General features: G+C 37.0%; 1 long non-coding RNA gene across 1 annotated transcript in view; it reads left to right on the forward strand.

Moving 5' to 3' along the window:
• LOC127627873 (uncharacterized) overlaps nt 1-9369 on the forward strand; it is a 32560-nt gene extending 23191 nt beyond the window's left edge. Inside the window, exon 3 of the long non-coding RNA XR_007968589.1 lies at nt 7876-9369. This is a non-coding gene — a long non-coding RNA (uncharacterized LOC127627873). The remainder of the gene's footprint in view (nt 1-7875) is intronic.
• The last annotated feature ends 539 nt before the right edge of the window (nt 9370-9908 follow it).

Consider the following 9908-nt stretch of genomic DNA (forward strand, 5'->3'; position numbering starts at 1 on the left):
AACTACGTTCATCTCTAGGAGACAGAATGCATCTCCTTCCTGAGCGGTATGATGGCTGCATTGTCCCATTGTGTTTATACTTACATATTATTGTTTGTACAGATGTACTTGGTACCTTCAGGCATTTGGAAATTACTCCTAAGGATGAACCAGACTTGTGGAGGTCCACAAATTTTTTCTGAGGTCTTGGCTAATTTCGTTTGATTTTCCCATGATGTACATCTCCTATCAGAAGCTAATTGTCTAAAGGCTTGACATAATTTTCTGGAATTTTCCAAGCTGTTTAAAGACACAGTTAACTTGGTGTATGTAAACCTTTGACCCACTTGAATTGCGATAAAGTCAATTAAAAGTGAAACAATCTGTCTGTAAACAATTGTTGGAAAAATTACTCATGTCATGCACAAAATAGATGTCCTAAACGACTTGCAAAACTATAGTTGCTAATATGAAATCTGTGGAGTGGTTAAAAATGAGTTTTAATGACTTCAACCAAAGTGGATGTAAACTTCTCCCTTGAACTATAGTTAGATATTAGTTCCCTGTCTGTTACTCACTCAACGTTGTGTTGATGTAGTGAAGGGACGAAAAGTGGCATGCAAATTCCACTCGCCAATTCTCATTGGCCTTTTCTATTTTAAGCAAAGGTGATTGGGGCTCTCAAGATCGAGCCCCTAGTGTCACTACATCGACACAACGTCTTGTTCCTTCCATCAGGGAACAGAGGTTACATGAGTAACCAAGACGGGTTTATACATAAGTATGTAGCTGTTTTAAGATGTTTATTTAGCCATGCATTTTGTTCTCAATTGTTTACAAATTGCACAAATCATGCAACTCTTACTAACTGTTTCCTCTGCCCAATAGAGGAGGATTTTTAAGGATTCTAGATTGTTTTGATGAGAGCATCAGGCAGTATGACTCAATACTGCTGGGGGCAATGACACTACTATGGGGAGGGGAGGGGTGGTGCAAGTAGAGTAGAGATGTTGATGGGGTGTTTAATGTGACTGGGGGTAGATAGGGACTGGGGCAAATAACGACCTTGTCTTTGATTTTCCCTAACAGATGATTAAAGGCTAAAACAAACACATCTGGCCATGTTGGTGTAAGTATATCAGTGGGTAGGGCAGACAAGTGGGGCAGGAAAGCAAAAAGTAACGCCTTCACTAAAACACAATAAACAAGCCATTCATTACATGAACTGCACTGAACTTAATTAGTTACTGAATTTATTAATTTAAGAGTCTGGACTGGATGGTATGAGGGAGAGGGCATATATGCAGACCGCTTTTCACATGCTTGGTTTTGTGGGCATGAAAAAGGCTTTGTTCACAATCATAATTCCTACTTCTGACTCAGAGGACAAAGAGTGCATGAAAAATGCTCTGATAAGCAATATCAGTATGCATGTCTGAGCTGTAAAAAACACAAACAGATTAATTAGTATGCCCAAAAACTAGTTTTAAATAGTTGAGACACCTGAGACCAGTGGATCTCGTGGCAAGAGAGGTTTCAGTTGCCTTGGCAACACCCGAAAAGATAGTAAATTTGACTATTCCTTTGAAATAACATTTTACTGCATCACATAAACATCTTTCAAACTAAATAAATTTACTTGACAAACAATATTGTGTAAGGCCACATTCACATTAATCCAGCTACATTTGAAAACACTGTTTTCGTTTTTTGAAATTCTCTCCATACACTGTGGCGCAAAAGTTGCTCATCCACACTGAAACATTGGAAAACTCTTAAATCCCCTTACTGTGCATGTAAAAAATGGCCGTTCCATGTACTGTCTGAAATGTGTTCCTTCGCCAGACCACAATTCCGTGTAAACTTCCAACCAACTTTGAAGGACAGCAATGTGAAGGTTGCACAAAGTAACATTTTTCTTTAACAACGCTATCAAAGTTAATATCAGGCACAACACAGCTGCTACATGGGCTGCCATCTTGATTTTTTGGGTTGAATGGATCACATGACTGCATCACAAGACAACAACTTCGTCATCAATAGGTGTGTTTGACTTCATGCAGCGCTGTGAAAGACCGATCGGCACCAGATTTGAAGCAGTGAATGCCGGTTAGAAATTTTTACCAAAGTGAACCTGCATCAGCGCTGTGTCTGCTTTACGTATGCCATCAAAGTACAGCAAGAGCGATTCGAGAGCAGTGGTGCAGCCGGCTAGTGCAGCCTCTGCAGTTGCTCCAGAGGAGCTGCACAAACTCTGATGACGACACAGCTTATTCACGATTGGTCAGACTCACAACATGACAACGGTTTAACGTGTTTTATTGGCTACTTTTGCAATTGCATACTTCACATACTACTCTTATGCAATTACCATGGTGTTTATTCTGACACCTCCTGTTTGATGAAAACTCTAAAAAAAACACTAATCTGTGTTTTTTTTTCACAGTACATTATCTTTATATCATGTTATATTTTGTTTGCCGTAGTAATATTATGTTTATTCATTAAAAACATAAAAAATTATTACAAATACTGACTCCTTTATTGGTATTAAAATAATACAGGCTTATTGTACTTTCTTTTTGCACACCCAACAAGCACTGTATTAAGCAGCACATAAAGCACATAATGTTTCTGAGTAGTTTGTATAAAATTCAGCATCTGTATATCTGAATCACATTTCGTCTGCTAACATTGCGTGATCTTCCGTGACTGGTGTAGGTTCAGCAAACAATGGGAAGAGCAAAGTGTCTGGCTTGACTGCTCTCTTTTCAACTCCTCCCCCAACTGCAAATGGCAAATCTCGCCGATCGGTAAATCGAGATGCAGTTCGTGTGGAACACACCTATTTTCAGATATCTCAGTTTTCCCTGTCCACACTACTATGCAAAGACTATGTTTTCAACTTTATCCACTTGGGAGAGCATTTTCGAAATGTGTTTAAACTGTCAAAAATGGCGTCTCAGTGTGTACGTAACCAAAGTGTAGAGAAAAAGATGCGTTTTCAAAATGAAACGTTTTAGTGTGGGCGTGGCCTAAGATAAGACTTTATACGAAGTTTAAGTATACCCATTTTTCTTGTTTTAATCATAAACCTCATTACATTTAGTTAGATTTATGCTTATGCTATTAAAATATAATTAAAAACTATAAAAATATAATATAACAAAAAAGCAATTTGCCAATGTGGTAAGAAAATTAAACTTAATTCAAGATGCATTCCCTGAAAACAAGTCTTAATAGCTTGTCATATTGCTTATCAACTTAAAAGATCTTTTAAAGATGTTAAGAGGTTTGTAAAGATCAAATATCTTAAATATTAGTATTATTACTGTCTCTTAACAACTTATAGTAAAAATTTCATTTTATTTCCTTTCCGAAACAGCACATAACGAGAAATAATATAAGTATTTCTAAATTAGATGTCTACCACAAGAAAAGCATTATAGATCCTTATTTATACCTGTTGTCCTTGGGTTCAATTATTTACTGGTTGATTTTTCTTTTATGTTTTCTTACTATATCAGACTGGTCTATCTGAGGGATTATTAAAGACTGCAATATAATGTTCTTACTGTAATCTTATTGGTATGAATGCTTATCTGAAAATATGCAGAACACAGTGATAGCCAATTCAGAATTAAATCATAACAAATGGCTTTAGAGCAATGAGAATGAGAATAATTGCACACTTCATAAACGTAAATACAATGAATGTTCATTCTAACTAAGACATAAGTGAACAGGAGATTGCTGCCATGTTAGAATGATGTTTGGCAGACATATACAAAATTGAAGCAAACTGTTTACATAAATGAATATATGCAACAGTTTGATACATTAAATCTGCACGTGGGAACTGAAGCCACAGTGAAATGACAGTAGAACACTGCTTTTTTGAGATTTGTTGTAAAATAAACATTAAAAGGAAGTTGGTTAAAGTTTCAAGTTTCATTTTTAGATTATTTGCTGAATCACAATTTGTTGATGGGATTTTTAAGAATTGGATACAGACAACTGTGCTGGATACAAAACATTTTCAGATTTCTCAAATATCTTCTCTTTAGTTTTCAAGATAGATGTAGTTCAAAGCCACAATAACCCTTTTGTTGAGTCTTTAGCTGCCTGTTCTAAAACCATATTTCTGAACTCTGTTAACAATATAAATTTCCCAGCCACCATGAGTCAGTGAAGTGTGCTGGACATTGTTGCAAGTTTTGACAGACATAGTTTCCACTGTACCAGGGTCAGTCAACACATTGCTCATCTTTTTGGAACCTGACAAATGTGTGACAATGGAGCAGTCTCCATATCTTGTTAAAAACAGCTTGAGGGCCTTTGGATTGGATTGCATTCAAGCTGTTTAAGCTAACCTTAACAAAGTGGACACTGTTGAGTTGTTTTAAACAGCAGACACACGATTGGCATCTGTCTGGGTGAAGGGCTCTGCAGAGTAATTGAATTGTCGAGAAAATCCTATTTAGTGGCTTCAATGAGACTGATCAGGACATGCGCTGGATTGGATTAAGGAAAATTATGAGGATACTGCAGCCATCTACAGCGCATGATTCTAATGCAGCCATGGGGATGATAAAAATATATGAGCAGTGAATGGTATTTATGGGTATTTTTGTCATTCCAGATATATATTGGGGGAAATGCTTTGCACAGCAACAATGACAATTCTTTGATTACATATTATTCTACTCTAAAAGCATTTAAAAGTGCAGTTTAAAATGTCACTGAGCCCCCTTTGTGTTGAGACATGTCATCAATGTCATGCATATTTTGGGAAGTTCAAGAATTTGTTGGATTTATTTTTTTTGATGATGATAAAAAATACTTTCTACAACCCTTACTATGCAAAAGACAGGTATAATAATGTTAACTAAACATTTATCCCCATCAGCCTGACTCAACCAATGCCTTGAGTTTGGGGTGGGACTATCTGTTTGGCTAACCAATGGCTGGATGCAAAGTGTTTGGGAAATCTTTTTGAAACAATCATTACCTTTACATTTTTACATTTTCGTTTAGTGACATTAACAGCACAGAAACTACATACTTCAGCTCTTTAACTGGAATTACCGCATTGTGGTCTGAACATGGTCCACTTTTTATAAAGACACATTGATTCAGACAATGCATCAGTCATCGAGAAGGCTTTAAGATAAGACTTTTTCATTGGGTTTTCAATTAATGGCTTCTCTTGATTGAAGAGACAGGGGAACAGAGGCTCTTGGGATGAAAAATGACACTATTAAACAGACAGTTGTGGCACACTTTGAGTAATCGGTTATGGTCCTTCAGAGGGCTGGCTGCCTGGAGAGACAAATAGGGCTTGGGTTCACAAGGTTTAGAGAGACAGAGTAGGAGAAAGAGAGAGAGAGAGAGAGAGAGAGAGAAAGGAGGGTGGCATCATTTACTTTATGTTGTTTATAAGTTGTGTTTCATTGTTCACAACGAAGAGGTTTATAATAACTTGAGAAAGCTATTAATAGCAGTTGCTCGGCTGGCTTTTTAATAGCCGTTAATGGTGAAAGATGCTTTTTGCAGCCAGATGATATACACTCACTGAGCACTTTATTAGAATCAACTGTACACCTACTCATTCATGCGATTATCTAATCAGCCAATCGTGTGGCAGCAGTGCAATGCATAAAATCATGCAGATATGGGTCAGTAGCTTCAGTTTATGTTACAAACAAAATGTGATCTCAGTGATTTGGACCGTAGTATGATTGTTGGTGCCATTCGGGCTGGTTTGAGTATTTCTGTAACTGCTGATCTCCTGGGATTTTCACACACAACAGCCTCTCCAGGGGTTGGGGGGTAATCACTGGCATGCTAGCAACAGCGAGAGAGGAGTGGACTATTTTATTTATATAAATTCCGCACCTGCATTTCAATCCACATCTTGTTGTAATCCTTCCTCAAGATCACAAAGCACATTTTCATGAGGTAAATGGGAGGATAAACAAAAATGTAAAATGTGACAAGTCTGCAGTATTTCCAGCAGACTCATGCAGCGTGTGCAAGCCATTCACGCATCAGGAGCCAGCAGCGGTTCACTTCAAACGCACCCACTTTGCTTCAGTCAGGCTGCGCAGATGACAGCCTATACACTCTATATTTCATTACTTTATTTTTGCTTACAGAACAGCACGTAATATAATAAGGAAAACACCATTATTAATCCTTGAGATTTCCAACTCAGCATACAGGAACGCCCTCCTTAAACCATGGTCACACTCAAAATTACATTAAACGATTAAACGAGAAAACATAAATCCACATCGTGGGATTCAAAATCTATTCAAAATATAAATTAAACCTGGACTTTTGGGGGGATTTTGAAGGTGTGATTCACTGAAAAGGGCTAAATTGTTGATTGTGCTGCGCGAATGGCTTGTACATGCAGCACGAGTCTAGTCAACTTTTAATAGTGTTTAGTCTCCTATTAAGCTGATGAAAACATACTGTGTGATCAGGAGGAAGGATTACTTCAAGATGTAGATTGGAATGCAGGTCAGGTGCGAAAAACTTCATATAAATAAAATAGCCATGCTTCTCTCTCAATGTTGCTTGCTTGCTAGTGATTACATGATTACAATTACATAATAAAATAAATATTTAAGGTTCCACACAATTTTGTGATCAGTAATGAAATAAATAAATCTGTGACCGTAACTGTGTTAACAAATTTTGTACAAAAGGAAAGGTTTTCTTTCATTAAAGGTGCATTAAAGGTTTCATTTTACTGTATTAAAGCATATTGTTATCATAATATTTTATCAGAGATTTAGGAAACAAGTTGTCCATTCCGGGCTGGAATTTCTGTTTGTGTTTTTGCCTGTGTGTTCCGCTGCCCATTTCCCAATAGTATTTCGACACCCGGGTTGCCAGATTTGAAACAAGTTAGCAGGCACCACAAAACAACGCCGCAATATGCAGAAAAGGGCAGCGAAACCCCCACCCCCCCCATACTCAACTTTTGGCTCAGCAAACCTAGTCTATTTTAGAAAGTCTGCTTATTAGTATTAATAAGGAGTATTAGTATTAGGCCTATAGCATATAGTATTATAAACTTAAAGACTCTAGAGTGTACTCGTGTGCTCTTGTATTTGGCTCAGTTAGGCCTACTCGCTGCAAAATACATGTACAAACATATGCAATAGCGCTGTTTACTCATCTCACTCGAAATAAAGACATATATTAAATACTCCCCAAAACCATGGAACGAACCATGGAAAGAACATAATGAACATAAACAGTTATGTCAAATTAGGTAAATGGATGTTTTAAAAGTGTTCAATATACTGTATTCATTTCTAGTAACAGTGCCGCCTACTCTATAGGGGTGAAATATTTTTTTATAGCCACATATTTTCTGTAGTTTTTCTCACAAAATTGTCAGATTTAATGTGAACAGGTCTTAACTAATACAATAAAGTTTGACTTATTAAGTATAAAAACCTCTCTAACAGTATACCATATCCTGTTTATTCATTTTGGGAAATACACTGAAAAGAAGGACTAAACATTGGAATCAACCATGATACCAATAACAAGTTTAGTCTAAGTCTGCAAGTGTTTGTAATTTTACTGTTGCCTTTGGCACTCTGGGCTTCGGAGGCCTGACGCAGGATCTAAATCTCTCATATGGATGAATGTTAGGTCTGTGTTAAGGCATTTGTATGAGCTTCAAATTAGCTTAATCTTATTGGTCCACTTTATCACTCACCATTGGCTGTTTGCGATGGAATGTGACACAGGAACTAGAGAATATAAAACTCAATTGCCTTCTTGCTCAGTCTTGTGGCAGTGAAAAATGGGTTGTTTCAACTTCATAATTGATTTGATACTGATTTTCTTTTCTGTTCTTTTTTCTTGCAGAATGATGTGGGCCACTGGGCAAACCCAGAAGGTGAAACTTCGAGGAGTTAGTCATACATCATGTTGTGTACTGTAGAGTGGCATGACCTACATATTAAGTCTGTGAATCAATGTGGGCATAACATTTACTGTTAAACTGATGAGTATTAATATGACATTGGCTGAATTAGAGTATCTTGTTTCATGCTCTCGGTAGGAAATAATTCACTGGATTAAAACACATTGTGGTTGACTCAAACCAGGTTTATTCTCACAAAAATCTGAATTTAATATACTGGTAGTCTGGAGCATGTTTTTTTTTTCACGTTTGTTCAAGGTTTTTGACGATACAACCTGTCCATATTAGCATATACTTAATTTAGCTAGCAACAAATGACAGATGGATTAGTACCGTAATACCATTGAGTTTGATTTGATCCCCCATTTAAAAGTTAATAAGTGTATTTAATTATCTATCCTAACTCTGCACATTTATATGGTTAGTTATATTTTGTTATTGGCATTAAGCATTGGATTTTCTCTGTTGTCCGTGACAGACATGTACATATACCTGTAGACTGTAACATTACATTCAAATGGATTTGTGCCCATTTAAATGCTTAACACAAATAATGTTATTCTCATTGTATCATACCAATACGCTAAGCTTAATGCACACCAGCCTGGAGCTGCATGTTAGCTGGTATTTTAGTCCCAGTGCTGCACAGGAAGCCAATTCAGTCGTTGATAATGGAATTGACATAACCCCAGGGGCTCTGCTCACTCTGTCTTGTTTCTGCTCAGCTTGCCTGCTGTGATGAGCTAAACAAAGGGTGTTTCCTACCAGTAGGCTGAGGGATATCATTTACTAACACTTACTGGAATAGGTAAATAAATTTGTGATGTACAATGGCAGTGATCCCTCTCTTTGGCCAAACAAGTCAGTGTTCTCACAAAGCTCAGATGAAATGTAGAACAACTGACATTTACACTGACAAAAGGATACTGAAATAACTACAAGTACGTAAACTTTTTGGACATAAACCATGAGCCAATTTGCAAGGAACCTGCACAATTATGATGTCATATTGAAATCAAATTATCTTGACACTAAGCTCTGGATCTGCTAATATGTCTTATTTGATCTTAGAAATATAGGAGTAAAAATCCCATGTGTATTTTCGGCTAACCAGAAATTAGTTATTTGTATGTGTCCAAGGTCTGTAAAGTTAGCAAGACAAAGAGGGCAATCAGTCCATATAACTAGTTCCTGACATTGACTAGAGCATTTCCTGTTGTGTATTTCATGTAATTAGCATATGAATTGCAGGCCTGTGATGTGTGCTAGGGTGCCCGATACCTGCAACACTCTAATTAGAGATAACGATTTAAAGGAGCGTCATCCTGTTGCAGGGACATCTGGTTCCCCATCCACCTCCTGTCTGGGGGAGGAGAGACTTGGATGCACCAAAGAAAAAGGAGGCCACACTTCCTCTGTCTGGTTATCCAGCCCAACTGGAAGGTCATGGCAGGAGGTAAATAAAGCTTATATGCTAGCTCGTTTACCTTTTTGATTGTATTGTCTTTTTTATTGAGGATATAAAATAGTGAAAAGCTATTACAGTTACCATTCAAGAAATAAATATCATGCAATAATTAAAAAACAAATAACAACAACACCAGGGACACAGACACATATAGATCGAAATGTAAGGAAACGCATGCACATGGCCAAGCTTTAGTCCTTGAGAGGCCACATGGGTTGAGTACAAAAGCACATTTCTGATAGCTTTGAGATTTTAAAGATTGGAATAATCTTCATGTAGTAATACATTCTTAAATGACAGGATAGAAAGGGTAAAACTTATAAATGTACCTTCCTTTTTTATAATATTGCTCCAATATGGTATTATATTAGCAATCTCTGGAAAAGCCCTAATTTGGAAAATGTTATACTGCTGCAATGTTGAAAATCATTGCTAGATTGTTTTTTACACCAAGACGCAATGAATTCAGTGACCTTTCCAAAAGGAACAGTGGTATTCCCGTCTTTA

Source organism: Xyrauchen texanus, chromosome 34 (genome assembly GCF_025860055.1).
Source record: "Xyrauchen texanus isolate HMW12.3.18 chromosome 34, RBS_HiC_50CHRs, whole genome shotgun sequence".
NCBI classification, from domain to species: Eukaryota; Metazoa; Chordata; class Actinopteri; order Cypriniformes; family Catostomidae; genus Xyrauchen; species Xyrauchen texanus.